The sequence below is a fragment of the Lissotriton vulgaris genome, chromosome 12, assembly GCF_964263255.1.
Source record: "Lissotriton vulgaris chromosome 12, aLisVul1.2, whole genome shotgun sequence".
Classification (NCBI taxonomy): Eukaryota; Metazoa; Chordata; class Amphibia; order Caudata; family Salamandridae; genus Lissotriton; species Lissotriton vulgaris.
In genome coordinates this window covers 443,409,944-443,433,227 of record NC_141700.1, presented here as the reverse complement: position 1 = coordinate 443,433,227, position 23,284 = coordinate 443,409,944, and the positions used below count along the sequence as shown (strand labels likewise).

At 36.8% G+C, this 23,284-nt stretch overlaps 7 non-coding genes across 7 annotated transcripts; all 7 read left to right on the top strand.

Moving 5' to 3' along the window:
- Positions 1–526: 526 nt before the first annotated feature.
- On the top strand, positions 527–599 carry TRNAM-CAU (transfer RNA methionine (anticodon CAU)). Its single transcript has one exon. It is a non-coding gene; the product is annotated as a tRNA-Met (tRNA).
- Positions 600–5,109: 4,510 nt separating this feature from the next.
- TRNAT-AGU (transfer RNA threonine (anticodon AGU)) lies at positions 5,110–5,183 on the top strand. Its single transcript has one exon. It is a non-coding gene; the product is annotated as a tRNA-Thr (tRNA).
- Positions 5,184–9,185: 4,002 nt separating this feature from the next.
- TRNAT-AGU (transfer RNA threonine (anticodon AGU)) lies at positions 9,186–9,259 on the top strand. The gene has a single exon. It is a non-coding gene; the product is annotated as a tRNA-Thr (tRNA).
- Positions 9,260–9,696: 437 nt separating this feature from the next.
- TRNAT-CGU (transfer RNA threonine (anticodon CGU)) lies at positions 9,697–9,769 on the top strand. Its single transcript has one exon. It is a non-coding gene; the product is annotated as a tRNA-Thr (tRNA).
- A 435-nt stretch (positions 9,770–10,204) lies between these two features.
- On the top strand, positions 10,205–10,278 carry TRNAT-AGU (transfer RNA threonine (anticodon AGU)). The gene has a single exon. It is a non-coding gene; the product is annotated as a tRNA-Thr (tRNA).
- Positions 10,279–20,495: 10,217 nt separating this feature from the next.
- TRNAT-AGU (transfer RNA threonine (anticodon AGU)) lies at positions 20,496–20,569 on the top strand. Its single transcript has one exon. It is a non-coding gene; the product is annotated as a tRNA-Thr (tRNA).
- Positions 20,570–21,516: 947 nt separating this feature from the next.
- TRNAT-AGU (transfer RNA threonine (anticodon AGU)) lies at positions 21,517–21,590 on the top strand. The gene has a single exon. It is a non-coding gene; the product is annotated as a tRNA-Thr (tRNA).
- Positions 21,591–23,284: the final 1,694 nt, after the last annotated feature.

The window sequence follows — 23,284 nt, the reverse complement described above, 5'->3', positions numbered from 1 at the left end:
ATAAAAAATCAAGTGGGTGCTGTGGCTTAGCTGGTTAAAGCACCTGTTTAATAAAAAGGAGATCCTGAGTTCAAATCTCAGCAGCGCCTTGCTTTTCTCATTGTTATATAACAAATCATTTTCATTAGGTCTTATTCCGATACAATTAAAATATAAAAGTCTGATTCATCTTACTGTTGAACAGATCATCTTAAACCTTATAAAAACAGAAGTATGTTCAAGATTATAGAATGAATACTGTTATTGCAAAATGAAAAAAATACAAATCTATGAGAAAGACATAGATGAAATTTCTACCTAGATTTGAGCAATATTAATACCTTCATGATGTTTTTTTTTAAAGAATTCAAGAAATGAAATTGGGTTTTATAAGAGTACCTGTTTATTAAAACATAATAATACTTGCATAGTGATTGAGTATCTTTTCGTGTTTAAGATTACAATACATATACAGAAGAATTTATAGCAGGAAACACATTTTCATCATCAACAATAAATTATTTATGCATTTCTTACTATTAAAGTTGGTGCTGTGGCTTAGTGGTTAAAGCGCCTGTCTCATAAACAGGAAATCCTGAGTTCAAATCTCCGCAGCACCTAACTGTTTTCTCCATGCTTTCCAAATAAATGTCATCAAACAAATGGTGAATACAATTTAAGAATAAACATCTGGTTCTATGAACTTTAGAATAAGTTATCTTAAAAATTAAATAAAATGCTTGGTATTGTGAAGATTTTTGTAGGAAGGCATTGACTGAAATAGGGAAAAGAAAATGACAAAGAATAAGATAGCGGTGAGTTATCACTCTATTGTTGAATTCAACTAATCCATTCTTCAGCAAGGTATATTTTAAAATGATATGAATAGGGTAAACTTCAAATTAGAGAGGTGTTTTTGAATAAGTGAAGAGTCTTCATTCATCTTAAATGTTTGAGTAGAGAAGTGTGTGAACTTAGAAAAGAATATGAAAGTGAAAAAGCAATATTCTCTTGAACACCATAAAGAAAAGTGTTTCAAACTTAAGAATCAAGTGGGTGCTGTGGCTTAGCTGGTTAAAGCGCCTGTCTAGTAAACAGGAGATCCTGAGTTCAACTCTCAGCAGTGGCTTGCTTTTCTCATTGTTATATAACAAATCATTTTCATTAGGTCTTATTCCGATACAATTAAAATATAAAAGTCTGATTCATCTTACGGTTGAACAGATCATCTTTAACCTTATAAAAACCCAAGTATTTTCAAGATTATAGAATGAATACTGTTATTGCAAAATGAAAAAAATACTTATCTATGAGAAAGACGTATATGAAATGTCTACCTAGATTGGAGCAATAATATTACCTTCATGAAAAAAAGTTGTAAAGAATTCAAGAAATGAAATTGGGTTTTATAAGAGTACCTGTTTATTAAAACATATTAATCCTTGCGTAGTGATTGAGTATCTTTTCGTGTTTAAGATTACAATACATATAAAGAAGAATTTATAGCAGAAAACACATTTTCATCATCAACAATGAATTATTTATGCATTTCTTACTATTAACGTTGGTGCTGTGGCTTAGTGGTTAAAGCCCCTGTCTCGTAAACAGGAAATCCAGAGTTCAAATCTCAGCAGCACCTAACTGTTTTCTCCATGCTTTCCGAATAATTTTCATCAAACAATTGTTAAATACAATTTAAGAATAAACATCTGGTTCTATGAACTTTAGAATAAGTTATCTTAAAAATTAAATAAAATGCTTGGTATTGTGAAGATTTTTGTAGGAATGCATTGACTGAAATAGGGAAAGGAAAATGACAAAGAACAAGATAGAGGTGAATGATCACTCTATTGTTGAATTCAACTAATCCATTCTTTAGCAAGGTATATTTTAAAATGATATGAACAGGGTAAACTTCAAATTAGAGAGGTGTTTTTGAATAAGTGAAGAGTCTTCATTCATCTTAAGTGTTTGAGTAAAGAAGTGTGTGAACTTAGAAAAAAAATGAAAGTGAAAAAGCAATATTCTCTTGAACACCATAAAGAAAAGTGTTTCAAAATAAAGAAGCAAGTGGGTGCTGTGGCTTAGCTGGTTAAAGCACCTGTTTAGTAAAAAGGAGATCCTGACTTCAACTCTCAGCAGTGCCTTGCTTTTCTCATTGTTATATAACAAATCATTTTCATTAGGTCTTATTACGATACAATTAAAATATAAAAGTCTGATTCATCTTACTGTTGAACAGATCATCTTTAACCTTATAAAAACCCAAGTATTTTCAAGATTATAGAATGAATACTGTTATTGCAAAATGAAAAAAATACATATCTATGAGAAAGACGTAGATGAAATGTCTACCTAGATTGGAGCAATATTATTACCTTCATGAAAAAAAATTGTAAAGAATTCAAGAAATGAAATTGGGTTTTATAAGAGTACCTGTTTATTAAAACATATCAATCCTTGCGTAGTGATTGAGTATCTTTTCGTGTTTAAGATTACAATACATATAAAGAAGACTTTATAGCAGAAAACACATTTTCATCATCAACAATGAATTATTTATGCATTTTTTACTATTAACGTTGCTGCTGTGGCTTAGTGGTTAAAGCGCCTGTCTCGTAAACAGGAAATCATGAGTTCAAATATCAGCAGCACTCAACTGTTTTCTCCTTGCTTTCCGAATAATTTTCATCAAACAAGTGTTGAATACAATTTAAGAATAAACATCTGGTTCTATGAACTTTAGAATAAGTTATCTTAAAAATTAAATAAAATGCTTGGTATTGTGAAGATTTTTGTAGGAATGCATTGACTGAAATAGGGAAAGGAAAATGACAAAGAACAAGATAGAGGTGAATGATCACTCTATTGTTGAATTCAACTAATCCATTCTTTAGCAAGGTATATTTTAAAATGATATGAACAGGGTAAACTTCAAATTAGAGAGGTGTTTTTGAATAAGTGAAGAGTCTTCATTCATCTTAAGTGTTTGAGTAAAGAAGTGTGTGAACTTAGAAAAGAATATGAAAGTGAAAAAGCAATATTCTCTTGAACACCATAAAGAAAAGTGTTTCAAAATAAAGAAGCAAGTGGGTGCTGTGGCTTAGCTGGTTAAAGCACCTGTTTAGTAAAAAGGAGATCCTGACTTCAACTCTCAGCAGTGCCTTGCTTTTCTCATTGTTATATAACAAATCATTTTCATTAGGTCTTATTACGATACAATTAAAATATAAAAGTCTGATTCATCTTACTGTTGAACAGATCATCTTTAACCTTATAAAAACCCAAGTATTTTCAAGATTATAGAATGAATACTGTTATTGCAAAATGAAAAAAATACATATCTATGAGAAAGACGTAGATGAAATGTCTACCTAGATTGGAGCAATATTATTACCTTCATGAAAAAAAATTGTAAAGAATTCAAGAAATGAAATTGGGTTTTATAAGAGTACCTGTTTATTAAAACATATCAATCCTTGCGTAGTGATTGAGTATCTTTTCGTGTTTAAGATTACAATACATATAAAGAAGACTTTATAGCAGAAAACACATTTTCATCATCAACAATGAATTATTTATGCATTTTTTACTATTAACGTTGCTGCTGTGGCTTAGTGGTTAAAGCGCCTGTCTCGTAAACAGGAAATCATGAGTTCAAATATCAGCAGCACTCAACTGTTTTCTCCTTGCTTTCCGAATAATTTTCATCAAACAAGTGTTGAATACAATTTAAGAATAAACATCTGGTTCTATGAACTTTAGAATAAGTTATCTTAAAAATTAAATAAAATGCTTGGTATTGTGAAGATTTTTGTAGGAATGCATTGACTGAAATAGGGAAAAGAAAATGACAAAGAACAAGATAGAGGTGAATGATCACTCTATGGTTGAATTCAACTAATCCATTCTTCAGCAAGGTATATTTTTAAAATGATATGAATAGGGTAATCTTCAAATTAGAGAGGTGTTTTTGAATAAATGAAGAGTCTTCATTCATCTTAAGTGTTTGAGTAGAGAAGTGTGTGAACTTAGAAAAGAATATGAAAGTGAAAAAGCAATATTCTCTTGAACACCATAAAGAAAAGTGTTTCAAAATAAAAAATCAAGTGGGTTCTGTGGCTTAGCTGGTTAAAGCACCTGTTTAGTAAAAAGGAGATCCTGAGTTCAAATCTCAGCAGCGCCTTGCTTTTCTCATTGTTATATAACAAATCATTTTCATTAGGTCTTATTCCGATACAATTAAAATATAAAAGTCTGATTCATCTTACTGTTGAACAGATCATCTTAAACCTTATAAAAACAGAAGTATGTTCGAGATTATAGAATGAATACTGTTATTGCAAAATGAAAAAAATACAAATCTATGAGAAAGACGTAGATGAAATTTCTACCTAGATTTGAGCAATATTAATACCTTCATGATTTTTTTTGAAAGAATTCAAGAAATTAAATTGGGTTTTATAAGAGTACCTGTTTATTAAAACATATCAATCCTTGCGTAGTGATTGAGTATCTTTTCGTGTTTAAGATTACAATACATATAAAGAAGAATTTATAGCAGAAAACACATTTTCATCATCAACAATGAATTATTTATGCATTTTTTACTATTAACGTTGCTGCTGTGGCTTAGTGGTTAAAGCGCATGTCTCGTAAACAGGAAATCATGAGTTCAAATATCAGCAGCACTCAACTGTTTTCTCCTTGCTTTCCGAATAATTTTCATCAAACAAGTGTTGAATACAATTTAAGAATAAACATCTGGTTCTATGAACTTTAGAATAAGTTATCTTAAAAATTAAATAAAATGCTTGGTATTGTGAAGATTTTTGTAGGAATGCATTGACTGAAATAGGGAAAAGAAAATGACAAAGAACAAGATAGAGGTGAATGATCACTCTATGGTGGAATTCAACTAATCCATTCTTCAGCAAGGTATATTTTTAAAATGATATGAATAGGGTAAACTTCAAATTAGAGAGGTGTTTTTGAATAAATGAAGAGTCTTCATTCATCTTAAGTGTTTGAGTAGAGAAGTGTGTGAACTTAGAAAAGAATATGAAAGTGAAAAAGTAATATTCTCTTGAACACCATAAAGAAAAGTGTTTCAATCTTAAGAATCATGTGGGTGCTGTGGCTTAGCTGGTTAAAGCGCCTGTCTAGTAAACAGGAGATCCTGAGTTCAACTCTCAGCAGTGCCTTGCTTTTCTCATTGTTATATAACAAATCATTTTCATTAGGTCTTATTCCGATACAATTAAAATATAAAAGTCTGATTCATTTTACTGTTGAACAGATCATCGTTAACCTTATAAAAAGCCAAGTATTTTCAAGATTATAGAATGAATACTGTTATTGCAAAATGAAAAAAATACTTATCTATGAGAAAGACGTATATGAAATGTCTACCTAGATTGGAGCAATAATATTACCTTCATGAAAAAAAAGTTGTAAAGAATTCAAGAAATGAAATTGGGGTTTATAAGAGTACCTGTTTATTAAAACATATTAATCCTTGCGTAGTGATTGAGTATCTTTTCGTGTTTAAGATTACAATACATATAAAGAAGAATTTATAGCAGAAAACACATTTTCATCATCAACAATAAATTATTTATGCATTTTTTACTATTACCGTTGGTGCTGTGGCTTAGTGGTTAAAGCTCCTGTCTCGTAAACAGGAAATCCGGAGTTCAAATCTCAGCAGCATTTAACTGTTTTCTCCATGCTTTCCGAATATTTTTCATCAAACAAGTGTTGAATACAATTTAGGAATAAACATCTGGTTCTATGAACTTTAGAATAAGTTATCTTAAAAATTAAATAAAAAGCTTGGTATTGTGAAGATTTTTGTAGGAATGCATTGACTGAAATAGGGAAAAGAAAATGACAAAGAACAAGATAGAGGTGAATGATCACTCTATTGTTGAATTCAACTAATCCATTCTTCAGCAAGGTATATTTTAAAATGATATGAATAGGGTAAACTTCAAATTAGAGAGGTGTTTTTGAATAAGTGAAGAGTTTTCATTCATCTTAAGTGTTTGAGTAGAGAAGTGTGTGAACTTAGAAAAGAATATGAAAGTGAAAAAGCAATATTCTCTTGAACACCATAAAGAAAAGTGTTTCAAAATAAAAAATCAAGTGGGTTCTGTGGCTTAGCTGGTTAAAGCACCTGTTTAGTAAAAAGGAGATCCTGAGTTCAAATCTCAGCAGCGCCTTGCTTTTCTCATTGTTATATAACAAATCATTTTCATTAGGTCTTATTCCGATACAATTAAAATATAAAAGTCTGATTCATCTTACTGTTGAACAGATCATCTTAAACCTTATAAAAACAGAAGTATGTTCAAGATTATAGAATGAATACTGTTATTGCAAAATGAAAAAAATACAAATCTATGAGAAAGACGTAGATGAAATTTCTACCTAGATTTGAGCAATATTAATACCTTCATGATTTTTTTTGAAAGAATTCAAGAAATTAAATTGGGTTTTATAAGAGTACCTGTTTATTAAAACATATCAATCCTTGCGTAGTGATTGAGTATCTTTTCGTGTTTAAGATTACAATACATATAAAGAAGAATTTATAGCAGAAAACACATTTTCATCATCAACAATGAATTATTTATGCATTTTTTACTATTAACGTTGCTGCTGTGGCTTAGTGGTTAAAGCACATGTTTCGTAAACAGGAAATCATGAGTTCAAATATCAGCAGCACTCAACTGTTTTCTCCTTGCTTTCCGAATAATTTTCATCAAACAAGTGTTGAATACAATTTAAGAATAAACATCTGGTTCTATGAACTTTAGAATAGGTTATCTTAAAAATTAAATAAAATGCTTGGTATTGTGAAGATTTTTGTAGGAATGCATTGACTGAAATAGGGAAAAGAAAATGACAAAGAACAAGATAGAGGTGAATGATCACTCTATTGTTGAATTCAACTAATCCATTCTTCAGCAAGGGATATTTTAAAATGATATGAATAGGGTAAACTTCAAATTAGAGAGGTGTTTTTGAATAAGTGAAGAGTCTTCATTCATCTTAAGTTCATGAGTAGAGAAGTGTGTGAACTTAGAAAAGAATATGAAAGTGAAAAAGCAATATTCTCTTGAACAGCATAAAGAAAAGTGTTTCAAAATTAAGAATCAAGTGGGTGCTGTGGCTTAGCTGGTTATAGCGCCTGTCTAGTAAAAAGGAGATCCTGAGTTCAACTCTCAGCAGCGCCTTGCTTTTCTCATTGTTATATAACAAATCATTTTCATTAGGTCTTATTCCGATACAATTAAAATATAAAAATCTGATTCATTTTACTGTTGAACAGATCATCTTAAACCTTATAAAAACCCAAGTATTTTCAAGATTATAGAATGAATACTGTTATTGCAAAATGAAAAAAAATACATATCTATGAGAAAGACGTAGATGAAATTTCCACCTAGATTTGAGCAATATTAATAACTTCATGAAAAGAAATTGTAAAGAATTCAAGAAATGAAATTGGGTTTTATAAGAGTACCCATTTATTAAAATATATGAATCCTTGCGTAGTGATTGAGTTTTTTTTCGTGTTTAAGATTACAATACATATAAAGAAGAATTTATAGCAGAAAACACATTTTCATCATCAACAATAAATTATTTATGCATTTTTACTATTACCGTTGGTGCTGTGGCTTAGTGGTTAAAGCTCCTATCTCGTAAACAGGAAATCCTGAGTTCAAATCTCAGCAGCACCTAACCGTTTTCTCCATGCTTTCCGAATAATTTACATCAAACAAATGTTGAATACAATTTAAGGTTAAACATCTGGTTCTATGAACTTTAGAATAAGTTATCTTAAGCATTAAATACAATGCTTGGTATTGTGAACATTTTTGTAGGAATGCATTGACTGAAATAGGGAAAAGAAAATGACAAAGAACAAGATAGATGTGAATGATCACTCTATTGTTGAATTCAACTAATCCATTCTTCAGCAAGGTATATTTTAAAATGATATGAATAGGGTAAACTTCAAATTAGAGAGGTGTTTTAGAATAAGTGAAGAGTCTTCATTCATCTTAGGTGTTTGAGTAGAGAAGTGTGTGAACTTAGAAAAGAATATGAAAGTGAAAAAGCAATATTCTCTTGAACACCATAAAGAAAAGTGTTTCAAACTTAAGAATCAAGTGGGTGCCGTGGCTTAGCTGGTTAAAGCGCCTGTCTAGTAAACAGGCAATCCTGAGTTCATCTCTCAGCAATGCCTTGCTTTTCTCATTGTTATATAACAAATCATTTTCATTAGGACTTATTCCGATACAATAAAAATATAAAAGTCTGATTCATCTTACTGTTGAACAGATCACCTTTAACCTTATAAAAACCCAGGTATTTTCAAGATTATAGAATGAATACTGTTATTGCAAAATGAAAAAAAGTACATATCTATGAGAAAGACGTAGATGAAATGTCTACCAAGATTGGAGCAATATCATTACGTTCATGAAAAAAAATTGTAAAGAATTCAAGAAATGAAATTGGGTTTTATAAGAGTACCTGTTTAATAAAACATATGAATCCTTGCGTAGTGATTGAGTATCTTTTTGTGTTTAAGATTACAATACATATAAAGAAGAATTTATAGCAGAAAACACATTTTCATCATCAACAATACATTCTTTATGCATTTTTTACTATTATCGTTGGTGCTGTGGCTTAGCGGTTAAAGCTCCTGTCTCGTAAACAGGAAATCCTGAATTCAAATCTCAGCAGCATTTAACTGTTTTCTCCATGCTTTCCGAATAATTTTCATCAAACAAGTGTTGAATACAATTTAAGTATAAACATCTGGTTCTATGAACTTTAGAATAAGTTATCTTAAAAATTGAATAAAACGCTTGGTATTGTGAAGATTTTTGTAGGAATGCATTGACTGAAATAGGGAAAAGAAAATGACAAAGAACAAGATAGAGGTGAATGATCACTCTATTGTTGAATTCAACTAATCCATTCTTCAGCAAGGTATATTTTAAAATGATATGAATAGGGTAAACTTCAAATTAGAGAGGTGTTTTTGAATAAGTGAAGAGTCTTCATTCATCTTAAGTGTTTGAGTAGAGAAGTGTGTGAACTTAGAAAAGAATATGAAAGTGAAAAAGCAATATTCTCTTGAACACCATAAAGAAAAGTGTTTCAAATTTAAGAATCAAGTGGGTGCTGTGGCTTAGCTGGTTATAGCGCCTGTCTAGTAAACAGGAGATCCTGAGTTCAACTCTCAGCAGTGCCTTGCTTTTCTCATTGTTATATAACTAATCATTTTCATTAGGTCTTATTCCGATACAATTAAAATATAAAAGTCTGATTCATCTTACTGTTGAACAGATCATCTTTAACCTTATAAAAACGCAAGTATTTTCAAGATTATAGAATGAATACTGTTATTGCAAAATGAAAAAAAAACATATCTATGAGAAAGACGTAGATGAAATGTCTACCTAGGTTGGAGCAATATTATTACCTTCATGAAAAAAAATTGTAAAGAATTCAAGAAATTAAATTGGGTTTTATAAGAGTACCTGTTTATTAAAACATATTAATCCTTGCGTAGTGATTGAGTATCTTTTCGTGTTTAAGATTACAATACATATAAAGAAGAATTTATAGCAGAAAACACATTTTCATCATCAACAATATATTCTTTATGCATTTTTTACTATTACCGTTGGTGCTGTGGCTTAGTGGTTAAAGCTCCTGTCTCGTAAACAGGAAATCCTGAGTTCAAATCTCAGCAGCATTTAACTGTTTTCTCCATGCTTTCCGAATCATTTTCATCAAACAAGTGTTGAATACAATTTAAGTATAAACATCTGGTTCTATGAACTTTAGAATAAGTTATCTTAAAAATTAAATAAAATGCTTGGTATTGTGAAGATTTTTGTAGGAATGCATTGACTGAAATAGGGAAAAGAAAATGACAAAGAACAAGATAGAGGTCAATGATCACTCTATTGTTGAATTCAACTAATCCATTCTTCAGCAAGGTATATTTTAAAATGATATGAATAGGGTAAACTTCAAATTAGAGAGGTGTTTTTGAAAAAGTGAAGAGTCTTCATTCATCTTAAGTGTTTGAGTAGAGAAGTGTGTGAACTTAGAAAAGAATATGAAAGTGAAAAAGCAATATTCTCTTGAACACCATAAAGAAAAGTGTTTCAAATTTAAGAATCAAGTGGGTGCTGTGGCTTAGCTGGTTATAGCGCCTGTCTAGTAAACAGGAGATCCTGAGTTCAACTCTCAGCAGTGCCTTGCTTTTCTCATTGTTATATAACAAATCATTTTCATTAGGTCTTATTCCGATACAATTAAAATATAAAAGTCTGATTCATCTTACTGTTGAACAGATCATCTTTAACCTTATAAAAACCCAAGTATTTTCAAGATTATAGAATGAATACTGTTATTGCAAAATGAAAAAAATACATATCTATGAGAAAGACGTAGATGAAATGTCTACCTAGATTGGAGCAATATTATTACCTTCATGAAAAAAAATTGTAAAGAATTCAAGAAATGAAATTGGGTTTTATAAGAGTACCTGTTTATTAAAACATATTAATACTTGCGTAGTGATTGAGTATGTTTTCCTGTTTAAGATTACAATACATATAAAGAAGAATTTATAGCAGGAAGCACATTTTCATCATCAACAATGAATAATTTATGCATTTCTTACTAGTAACGTTGGTGCTGTGGCTTAGTGGTTAAAGCGCCTTTCTCGTAAACAGGAAATCCTGAGTTCAAATCTCAGCAGAACCTAACTGTTTTCTCCATGCTTTCCGAATAATTTACATCAAACAAATGTTGAATACAATTTAAGAATAAACATCTGATCTATGAACTTTAGAATAAGTTATCTTAAACATTAAATAAAACGCTTGGTATTGTGAAGATTTTTGTAGGAATGCACCCTCTTCGTTCCTGTCTTCCTCTGCACCTGTTTTTCGCCTTATCCTCGATCTGTTTACTGCTGATTGGAATGTACTAATGGTGAGAAGATGTGCTTTTACAGTTGGGAACTACCAAATGTTACTGTACTTATGTTCCGGGCCCTGAATACATGAAAGCGACCCCTTATGGTCTTTACGATGGGAACCAAGTTGTAATCCTTTGTGTACCATGTTAACCTATGAGAGAAAACTGTATAAAAGGAGCGATCCACAGATACAAGTTGAAGCAGTCTCCTCGAACCTACACGTGTTGTACTTCCTGTGACTTCTGTGTTCCCTGCAGTAAATAAACCTCGAATCTTTGACGCCAAAGGAAGTGTCCCGTGTCTCTGTCATTTGTACGCCGGAACAGGTTACCCACGAAGGTTTCAGGTGTTATCCCTGGCACCGCTGGGTCTTAAATTAACCCAGTCCTTCAGTTGGCGCCCAACGTGGGGCTGCATCATTGGTACCGGTCCAAAGCCCGACGATCGTGTGAAATCTCCGAGGGAAGGTGCACCCCGCTTCATCGATCCTGTTGTCGAAACAAGTGGCCCGACGACTTTTCCCGCGAAGATTCCCGACTCCTGACGGCTGCGACGGACTGCTGCCCTGACTGTAGACCTGTTTTGGCGCCTGGCGTAGAACTTGGTACAGCGAGACGATAGACGGGCCTTCCTGGTGACGCCATCGATCTTTGAGTTGAGTATTTGTGGGTCGCTCCCAGAGTCCTTTGTTGTGGGTGCTTAGTTGTTGCATGGTTCCATTGTATTTGTGGTTCTTAGTATTTTGTTCTTTGTTGTGATATTTGACGTCTGCAGTCGCCAAAAACCGAGGGTTTTTGCTCATTGCTGGGATATAGTGTAATCCCGTAACCCTTGACGTTTGTGAAACTCGGTTAGTGTGCACGATGCCTGGCTGTAGTACTTTGTTCAGTTGCTTTAAGGGTTGTGGTACGGATTCCCGACTGGAGGACTCGTGTCCGATACCTCCGGTTGGAACTCCAACTTATGAGTTGTATAGCCGCCATGGTTTGGGTCCAATCACGTTCGATGAGTGTTGGGTTCGTTATACTAAAAAAGACGGTGTCCTTAGTTGGCCACCTCATGGTAGTTTTGAGACCCCGATTTTAGATAATCTAGAAGCTAAATTGTTCCAAAGAAAAGCAAGGCCGGCCATGTTTGATTCCTTTCGGTTGTGGCGTAAAGAAGCCAAGCAGAGAGAAATCAAGCAGCTTAAGCGTAATAAAAGAGAAGGTATTGTTACAACGGTAAGAAACGCAGAGCAGTTCCAGCGAGATAAGGAGGAAAAGGAAAAGGAAGTTTTCGATAGATTGCAGCGTATGACTATAGATAAGTGTTACCCCGTTTTACCGACGGGTACGGATAAGAAGGAGGAAGTAGTAGAGGACCCCTTGTTGTCCTATCTCTTGAAGTCACCACCTCCGTACGCACAGGGTACTGTAGTTCCTGTGGTTCCCCCTGCTCCTGTTCCTCCACCTGCTCCTGCTCCTGTTCCACAACCTGTCCCCATTCTTCAACCCGTTCCTGCTCCTCTACCTGCTTCCGTCCCTACTGCTCCTCCGCTTGTACTTCCCCATACTCCTGTTCCCGCTGCTCCTACTGTTCTGGTTACTCCTGCTGTTTCTTCTGTTTCTGACACTTCTCTTATTACCCCGTTGAGTTACTCTTCTTCTCCATCTGTTCGACGTCGTACCCCTTCTGTTGCTGCTAACTTCTTTAATTCTCTTGGACGTATTCTTGAGTCCGCTGGTTCGGACGGTCCTCAAAGACGAAGTCAGCTTCCCGGTGGTAGGGAACGTGACTCGCTGTATAACATGGCGATGGGTTGGATGAAATACCCCCTTAGAAATCCTCCACGTGTGGTGCTTGATACGTTTTGTCAATTTAACGAACCGACACAGAGGTTCGTGTTTGAAGAAATGTGCAAGGTTCTACGTGACCAAATATCGGCTGATGCATCTGATGATGTAATGACTGCTCTCACTAATCTCCAGCTCCAGTTTGCGAGCGGAATAATGGTGGGTTGCAATGTTCAGCGTGCTGTCGAGCAGTTGTTGTCTTTTCGTCCTTCTATAATGCCTAGGGCATTGTTTTTAGAAGACATTGAGGGACCGCTTGCAGCGCCTGGTCAGTATCCTATGCGCGAAGTTCCACCAGTGTGGATGCCAGGTAACCCTGGTGCTGCACCGCCGATCCTGCCGCATTTCCAGAGAGTGTGGATACACCTCCCATGGAAAGGATCGGAGGTTTTGCAGGAAAAGCAATCTTTGCCTGACCCTCGCAAAAATCCTGCAGGGTACTATAAAGAATTGTCGCAGCTAGTGGATGCTACGATAATGAATCTGGCTGACATTGATATGTTGTTCGTTAACGTAGTTCCGCAACCGGTTTGGGCGAAAATTCGTCAGGAAAATCATGTAGCAGAATTAGGAGGTGATTGGGCTGCTCTTACAGCGGCGGATACCTGACAAGTTGGTGGGGCCAAGCCTGAACAGCTAATTACGGCTTTGCCCCAGAGAATTATTACTCTTATGAAGATGCTTATGCCAGCTATGAAGGTAAATTGGAACAAACTGTCCGCTTGCAAACAAAAGAAGGATGAGAGTGTCTCTGATTTCTTTACAAGATTTGAGGAGGCATTCATTGATCATAGTGGTCAAGATATGGGTACCGAGGGAGGTCAGCGATTGTTTGTGGACAAGTTTGTCTCAAATTTGTTGCCGGACCTAAGCAACAAATTACGAAATTCAGAAAGTGCGTGGGCTGTTTCCACTTCTGCTCAAATATTGGCCACGGCCCAATATTATGAGAATAGAGAGAAAGAAGAAAATGATCGAGCAGATAAAAAGACAAAAGAACTCAAAACTAAAGTGTTGTTGCAGCAAGCGTATCCTCCACGTTCGAATCAGAATGATTCGCAACAATGGAATAGATCGCAGTCTCAGTCGAATAGGTCGCAATCGCGAAATGACTCCTCTTCGCAGAGATCTTCGTTAGGGTACAATCAGTGTGCCTATTGTAGGGGAGAGGGTCATTTGAAATTCAATTGTCCAGTTTTGCTTGATCGAAACAATGGTAATTCATCTAGAGGAGGTCGTGGTGGTCCTCAACAGGCATCACGTGGTAGAGGTCGTGGTGCTCAAAATGATCGTTCTAGCAATTCTTCTGACTCTAATAATTGTTTTGATCAGCGCGGATTGTCGCAAGGAAGATCTGCGCAGTACAATGTGGATGATTATTACGTCGATCAGGATGCTGACGACGGTAATTACTAGGACAGCCATAGACAAGGAGAGGGAGTAGTATCAATTCCGGTTGATCAGAGAGGGCCTTACGTCGCAGTTGCCACCTCGGGCGTAGTTGAGCCTTTTCTGTTGGACACTGGTGCAGCGAAAAGTTCCATCATGCATTCGAAACTCCCTGGCGCACCTTTGTCTGGCTTAACAAATGTTTCCGTTGGATTCTCTGGCGCCCCTGTTAGCAATCCGGTTTCTCGTCCGTTGCCCCTTACAATTGGGCCACGTGAGCTGAAAGCTCCTTTGATTTTGACTACTGGTTGTGGTGAAAATCTTTTGGGCCTGGATTTGCTAAAACGTCTGTATGCGACTCTGTATTGTTCTCCTGCGGGAGTGAAGCTTACGTTGGGTGAGAGAGTTGTCTCTCCTATGTACTTATCCATCGATAAGCTTCCACCGGAATTGAGTTCTCTTCCTGCATCTTTGTGGACAATGGGCCCCAATGACGTGGGCCTGCTTGACATATTCCCTTATGTTGTTCACTTGAAATCGAATGTGCGATTGCCACGTATTCCCCAGTATCGTATCTCCCTTGATGGTGAGCGAGCGCTGTTAGCGATCATTTACGATTTGATCGAGAAAGATGTTATCGAGGAGACTCGGGGAAACGTGTGCAATAGCCCTGTACTGCCCATCTTGAAGCGCACTGATCCATCAAAACCACCTGTTTATCGTTTTGTTATCGATTTACGGGAGGTGAATAAAATTGTGATTCCTCAGTTCCCTGTGGTCCCTGACATCACGGCTCTACTGACTCTGATTCCAGGCTCTGCATCTTGGTTCTCGGTGATCGATCTGAATAATGCTTTCTTTAGCATCCTGATTGCTGAGGAGAGTAGGGACCTTTTCAGTTTCTCTCTCGGTGGCCGCAGCTTTAGGTTCAAACGCGCTCCTCAGGGCTACTGTGAGAGCCCGTCGATATATAGCCAAGCTTTGAAGGGCCAACTAGATGTTATGTTATAAAAATATTTCTAGAGCGCACTAACACCGGTTGGTTGCTTGGCGCTGTGATCAGCAATAACATGAACATAGAGGGAAGAGGGTTATGAAAATGCTTGTCTGAACAGCCAGGTCTTCATGGCTTTCCGGAAGGAGAGGAGATCTTGACAATTCCGGGTCTCCATAGGGAGAGAGTTCCACAAGCGGGAAGCAAGGGTAGCAAACCTACGACCTCCTGCACGCTTTAGGTTGAAGGAAGGCGACTGCAGGAGGTTCTGGTGGAGTGAGCGTAGGTTGCGGGACGGAGTGTACTTGGAAATCAGGTTGTTGATGAAAAGTGGGCTTTATAGTAAAGGGACTTGAAGATTATGCAACCAGTTTTAAAGGCACATCGCTGGACCACAGGGAGCCAGTGTAGTTTCCTAAGGAGGGGGGTGGCTGCCTGGCGCCTAGGTTGGTTCAGAATTAGCCTTGCGGCATGGTTCTGTGCCATCTGGAGTCGCTTAGTTAGGTAGTTGGGAAGGCCTATGTAGATGGCATTCGCGTAGTCCAGATGGGGCAGTACAGTAGAGATAACCACCTGGGTAAGTGCATCGGATGTAAGCAGGCGGCGTACCTTCCGGATTTTCTTCAGTTGGAAAAAACACTTGGAGACCACTTGACCAACTTGAGTTTTAAGAGACAAGTCTCGGTCCACGGTGACTCCAAGTGTTTTGGCTGACAGGGAAGGTATTGGAGCTTGACCTAGTCCAGAAGGCCAATAATGCGGGCCCCAGTACTTACTGCTTTCACCTGTTAGGACTAGTTCCGTTTTACCCGGATTTAATTTGAGCTGGTTCTGGTCCATCCAAGCTTTAATGTAGCTCATGGTGGACTGGAAGTGCCGTATGGAGTCTTCGGTGTTATCGATGGTGAACAGCAGCTGTAAGTCGTCTGCATAGTTCAAGACTCTCACCTGGTTGTCTCTTAAGGTCTGAATCAGAGGGAGTATATATAAATTAAATAGGTGAGTAGACAGGGAGGAGCCCTGTGGCACTCCACAGGTGATAGCCTGTTTGGAGCCCATTAAATCACCAAGGCGCAGAGTTTGGTTACGGTCAGTCAAGAAAGATCTCAGCCAGCCGGCAGCTAAGTCCCTGACGCCAGCTTGTTTGACACGGTCGACCAAGATGTCGTGGTCGACCGTGTCAAAAGCGGCCGAGAGGTCTAAGAGCACCAGGGCTTGGGGAGAGCGTCTGTCAGCACAATCGCGCAGGATGTCCAGAACTGTCGTGACTACTGCTTCGGTTGAGTGAGCAGGCCGAAAGCCTGCCTGATGGGGGTCGAAGCAGGAGGATTCGTCAAGGAAGTTAGATAAGCATTTGGCCAGGTGTGCCTCAAGGACTTTTGCCAGATAGGGCAGCAGCGAGATCGGCCGAAAGTTGGCTTTACAGGCTGGATCTGCCCCCGTTTTTTTTAGAAGCGGAATGACAATGGCTTCTTTGAAAGCTGTGGGGACTAAGCCAAGAGTCAAGGATTTATTCAAGAGTGTAAGGGCCGGGACTGGGTGGGTCAGGAAGCACTCTTTTAAGATGTGGGGTGGGCAGCTATCTGAAGGGGCACCGGATTTTACTCTAGATAGTAATTCCCGAAATTGATCCTGGGTGATGAGTGGGAAGCTGCTCTGAGTGTAGTGATTTGATTTAATTGACATGCCAGTGGTAAGGGGAGACACTGGTCGGGGGATACTGGCTTTGATGTCCAGTATTTTGTCAATAAAGTAGACATTAAGTGAATCACATAGAGACTGGGTGGGGATAATCTTGGGTCGGACCGTGTCAAGGTTTGTGAGTTCATTGAGGATGGAAAAGATGTCCTTAGACTTATTTGTAGATTCCAAGATTTTGGCAGAAAAATAGGACGCTTTCGCCGACTGGATGGCCATCATGTATTCTTTCCTAGCTTTCGTAAAGGACTTTTTTAGATCAGGATCATATTTCCGACGCCATTGACGTTCTAATTGTCGTAAGGCCAGTTTCCTTGCTTTAAGGTCAGTGGAGAACCACCGATTAGCGTCAGCTCGTCTTGCCCGTTTGATTTTTTTAAGAGGGGCATGAGAATCCCTGGCCGTGTTGAGCCAATTGGTAAGCGAGGAGACCGAGGAATTGATCTCATCTTGAGCAGATGGGATGGTGTTGGCTAGTGACTCTAGAAAAGCAAGTTTATTGCTTGAATTCCAATTCCTGGCTGATATGCTAGATGCGTTTGTGTTGCCGGCCGGTGCGGCCTTGATCCAATATGTCGATGACTTATTGGTGGCTGCAGATACTCAGGACATTTGCAAAATTGCTACGGTGTCATTGTTGCAACATCTCTGTGACTTACATCATAAGGTGTCACCTTCTAAACTGCAATATTGTTGTCAAGAAGTAACCTATCTAGGTCACTTATTGTCAAAGGAGGGAAGAAGGTTGACCCCAGAGAGAATTGCAGCGATTGCTCGAATGACTGTGCCAACAACTCAGAGAGATGTACGTGCCTTTTTAGGTATCACGTCATACTGCAGGCAATGGATTCCAAATTTTTCATTGCTAGCAAAACCATTGGTGGCTCTTACGTGTAAGGATGTTCCAACTCCTTTACCATGGACGGAAGAATGTCAGAAAAGTTTTTCTGAATTGCGTGATGCGTTGTGTTCGGCTCCTGTGTTAGGTACCCCTGACTACAGTAAGCCGTTTACACTATACGTTCATGAGAGGGAAGGTTGTGCGTTGAGTGTTTTGATGCAACAATTCGGCGGTAAGCAACGTCCATGTGCATATTTTTCCTCGACCTTGGACCCGGTAGCTAGAGCATTGCCGAGTTGTCTGAGAGCAACAGCGGCAGCTGCGGTGTCCATCCGACAATCTGCAGGATTGGTCATGGATAATATGCTTACGGTGATGGTTCCGCATGCAGTTGACACTCTCTTGAATCGTACGAAAACTCAACACCTGACAAGTGCAAGATTGTCTGGTTATGAGTTGACGCTTTTGGCAAGTCACATTCAAATAAAACGCTGCAACGTCCTGAACCCGGCGACTTTGTTGCCAATCAGTATGGAATCAGACGAAGTAGCACCTCATGACTGCTACTTACGAACCGAGGAGGAAACAAAAGGTCGTGCAGACCTGAAAAATACTCCATTGGAAGATCCCGATGGGACCTTGTATGTGGATGGGTCGTGTTTTAAGTTGCCGAATGGCGATGTAACGACTGTGTATGCTGTGGTGACATTGAGTACTGTTGTGGAAAGTGCGAGACAGAATCAGAATTCTGCTCAGGCGGCAGAGCTGATTGCTTTGACTAGAGCATGTGTGTTGTCGAAAGGGAAACGGGTGAATGTGTTTACGGACAGCCAACAGCCAATACGCATTTGGCGTGGCCCATAGCTTTGGACGTTTGTGGAGAGAGAGAGGGTTCATGACATCGCATGGTACGAAGATTCAGCACGGACAGCTCGTGAATGATCTTTTGGACGCGCTTACATTGCCCAAGCAGGTGGCGATTATTAAATGTAGTGCGCACCGTAAGGTGACGGATGATGTTGGTCGTGGTAATGCGTTTGCGGATGAGATTGCTAAGGAGACTGCCCGGAATCTTAGTACTAGAATGTATGTGACGAGTTCGGTTAGGTGGCCTACAGAGACTGGTATGTGTGAGGACACTATCGAGAGTGTGAAAGCGATTCAGAACGAGGCCACTGAATCTGAAAAGACGAAGTGGAAAGAGAGTACGGGAAAGTTGGATGCGAATGGCTGTTGGATTGATTTGTCGGAGAATAAGAGATGGATGTTGCCGGATGCATATGTGCTAGCTGTTGTGACGATGGCACACGGCTTGGCACATATTAGTGTGAAAGGTATCTGCAAGTTGTTGTCCCCTGTATGGAAGAATGATGGTATTTCTAAGTGTGCTGAGAGATTGGTTAAGAATTGTATGATATGTATGATGTACAATCCTGGTAAGGGAACCCCTAAACCTCCTGGCCATTTTGCTCCCCCTTCATGTCCCTTTGAGGTGATTCAGCTAGACTTCATCCATATGGAGCGATGCAATAACCTGAAGTACGTTTTAGTTGTGGTTTGCGCATTCTCCCGATGGATCGAAGCCTACCCTCTCGAAGATAACACTGCTTTGTCCACTGCAAAAATCCTACTGAAGGAATACTTTCCTCGGTATGGAATGCCACGGATTGTATGGTCTGATAAGGGCCTTGGAATTACACAGAAATTCCACAGCGCCAATCATCCCCAGTCAGCAGGTTTGGTTGAAGGTTATAATGGCACCCTTAAATTAAAGTTAGCGAAGATTCAGGCTACGACTGGTCTCTCGTGGCCTGACGCTTTACCCTTAGCTCTATTGTCAACAAGGGCGACTGTACACTCCCGAGTAGGGCTTAGCCCCTACGAGATTGTGTTCGGCCGCCCTGCCAATGTTTTTTTTTTGAAAATTTCTTTATTTGCAAGTTAGGTCACTGCATATAACATAGACATGTACACAGTAGTTCTCCGCATCGTGACATATATTTCAGTATACATTTCAATCATTTACATTTTCCGTTTTCTGCTGTCAAGAACGTCCCAACTCCCCCATTCCCTCCCTGTACCCTCCCCCCCCCGGCACTTATCATTCCATTTAACAGCAATACGTTGGTTTTGCATCAATATGTACAGTACAATCTGTATCCAGCAGGTATTTTCAAGATTATAGAATGAATACTATTATTGCAAAATGAAAAAAGTACATATCTATGAGAAAGACGTAGATGAAATGTCTACCAAGATTGGAGCAATATTATTACCTTCATGAAAAAAAATTGTAAAGAATTCAAGAAATGAAATTGGGTTTTATAAGAGTACCTGTTTATTAAAATATATGAATCCTTGCATAGTGATTGAGTATCTTTTCGTGTTTAAGATTACAATACATATAAAGAAGAATTTATAGCAGGAAACACATTTTCATCATCAACAATAAATTCTTTATGCATTTTTTACTATTACTGTTGGTGCTGTGGCTTAGTGGTTAAAGCTCCTGTTGAATTCAACTAATCCATTCTTCAGCAAGGTATATTTTAAAATGATATGAATAGGGTAAACTTCAAATTAGAGAGGTGTTTTTGAATAAGTGAAGAGTCTTCATTCATCTTAAATGTTTGAGTAGAGAAGTGTGTGAACTTAGAAAAGAATATGAAAGTGAAAAAGCAATATTCTCTTGAACACCATAAAGAAAAGTGTTTCAAACTTAAGAATCAAGTGGGTGCTGTGGCTTAGCTGGTTAAAGCACCTGTCTAGTAAACAGGAGATCCTGAGTTCAACTCTCAGCAGTGCCTTGCTTTTCTCATTGTTATATAACAAATCATTTTCATTAGGTCTTATTCCGATACAATTAAAATATAAAAGTCTGATTCATCTTACTGTTGAACAGATCATCTTTAACCTTATAAAAACCCAAGTATTTTCAAGATTATAGAATAAATACTGTTATTGCAAAATGAAAAAAAATACTTATCTATGAGAAAGAAGTAGATGAAATGTCTACCTAGATCGGAGCAATATTATTACCTTCATGAAAAAAAAGTTGTAAAGAATTCAAGAAATGAAATTGGGTTTTATAAGAGTACCTGTTTATTAAAACATATTAATCCTTGCGTAGTGATTGAGTATATTTTCGTGTTTAAGATTACAATACATATAAAGAAATATTTATAGCAGAAAACACATTTTCATCATCAACAATAAATTATTTATGCATTTTTTACTATTACCGTTGGTGCTGTGGCTTAGTGGTTGAAGCTCCTGTCTCGTAAACAGGAAATCCTGAGTTCAAACCTCAGCAGCATTTAACTGTTTTCTCCATGCTTTCCAAATATTTTTCATCAAACAAGTGTTGAATACAATTTAAGTATAAACATCTGGTTCTATGAACTTTAGAATAAGTTATCTTAAAAATTAAATTAAATACTTGGTATTGTGAAGTTTTTTGTAGGAATGCATTGATTGAAATAGGGAAAAGAAAATGACAAAGAACAAGATAGAGGTGAATGATCACTCTATTGTTGAATTCAACTAATCCATTCTTCAGCAAGGTATATTTTAAAATGATATGAATAGGGTAAACTTCAAATTAGAGAGGCGTTTTTGAATAAGTGAAGAGTCTTCATTCATCTTAAGTTTATGAGTAGAGAAGTGTGTGAACTTAGAAAAGAATATGAAAGTGAAAAAGCAATATTTTCTTGAACACCATAAAGAAAAGTATTTAAAACTTAAGAATCAAGTGGGTGCTGTGGCTTAGCTGGTTAAAGCGCCTGTCTAGTAAACAGGAGATCCTGAGTTCAACTCTCAGCAGTGCCTTGCTTTTCTCATTGTTATATAACAAATCATTTTCATTAGGTCTTATTCCGATACAATTAAAATATAAAAGTCTGATTCATCTTACTGTTGAACAGATCATCTTTATCCTTATAAAAACCCAAGTATTTTCAAGATTATAGAATGAATACTGTTATTGCAAAATGAGAAAAATACATATCTATGAGAAAGACGTAGATGAAATGTCTACCTAGATTGGAGCAATATTATTACCTTCATGAAAAAAAATTGTAAAAAATTCAAGAAATGAAATTGGGTTTTATAAGAGTACCTGTTTATTAAAACATATTAATCCTTGCGTAGTGATTGAGTATCTTTTCGTGTTTAAGATTACAATACATATAAAGAAGAATTTATAGCAGAAAACACATTTTCATCATCAACAATAAATTCTTTATGCATTTTTTACTATTACTGTTGGTGCTGTGGCTTAGTGGTTAAAGCTCCTGTCTCGTAAAGAGGAAATCCTGAGTTCAATTCTCAGCAGCATTTAACTGTTTTCTCCATGCTTTCCTAATAATTTTCATCAAACAAGTGTTGAATACAATTTAAGTATAAACATCTGGTTCTATGAACTTTAGAATAAGTTATCTTAAAAATTAAATAAAATGCTTGGTATTGTGAGGATTTTTGTAGGAATGCATTGACTGAAATAGGGATAAGAAAATGACAAAGAACAAGATAGAGGTGAATGTTCACTCTATTGTTGAATTCAACTAATCCATTCTTCAGCAAGGTATATTTTAAAATGATATGAATAGGGTAAACTTCAAATTAGAGAGGTGTTTTTGAATAAGTGAAGAGTCTTCATTCATCTTAAGTGTTTGAGTAGAGAAGTGTGTGAACTTAGAAAAGAATATGAAAGTGAAAAAGCAATATTCTCTGGAACATCATAAAGAAAAGTGTTTTAATTTTAAGAATCAAGTGGGTGCTGTGGCTTAGCTGGTTAAAACGCCTGTCTAGTAAACAGGAGATCCTGAGTTCAACTCTCAGCAGTGCCTTGCTTTTCTCATTGTTATATAACAAATCATTTTCATTAGGTCTGATTCCGATACAATTAAAATATAAAAGTCTGATTCATCTTACTGTTGAACAGAACATCTTTAACCTTATGAAAACCCAAGTATTTTCAAGATTATAGAATGAATACTGTTATTGCAAAATGAAAAAAATACATATCTATGAGAAAGACGTAGATGAAATGTCTACCTAGATTGGAGCAATATTATTACCTTCATGAAAAAAAATTGTAAAAAATTCAAGAAATGAAATTGGGTTTTATAAGAGTACCTGTTTATTAAAACATATGAATCCTTGCGTAGTGATTGAGTATCTTTTCGTGTTTAAGATTACAATACATATAAAGAAGAATTTATAGCAGAAAACACATTTTCATCATCAACAATAAATTATTTATGCATTTTTTACTATTACTGTTGGTGCTGTGGCTTAGTGGTTAAAGCTCCTGTCTCGTAAAGAGGAAATCCTGAGTTCAATTCTCAGCAGCATTTAACTGTTTTCTCCATGCTTTCCTAATAATTTTCATCAAACAAGTGTTGAATACAATTTAAGTATAAACATCTGGTTCTATGAACTTTAGAATAAGTTATCTTAAAAATTAAATAAAATGCTTGGTATTGTGAGGATTTTGTAGGAATGCATTGACTGAAATAGGG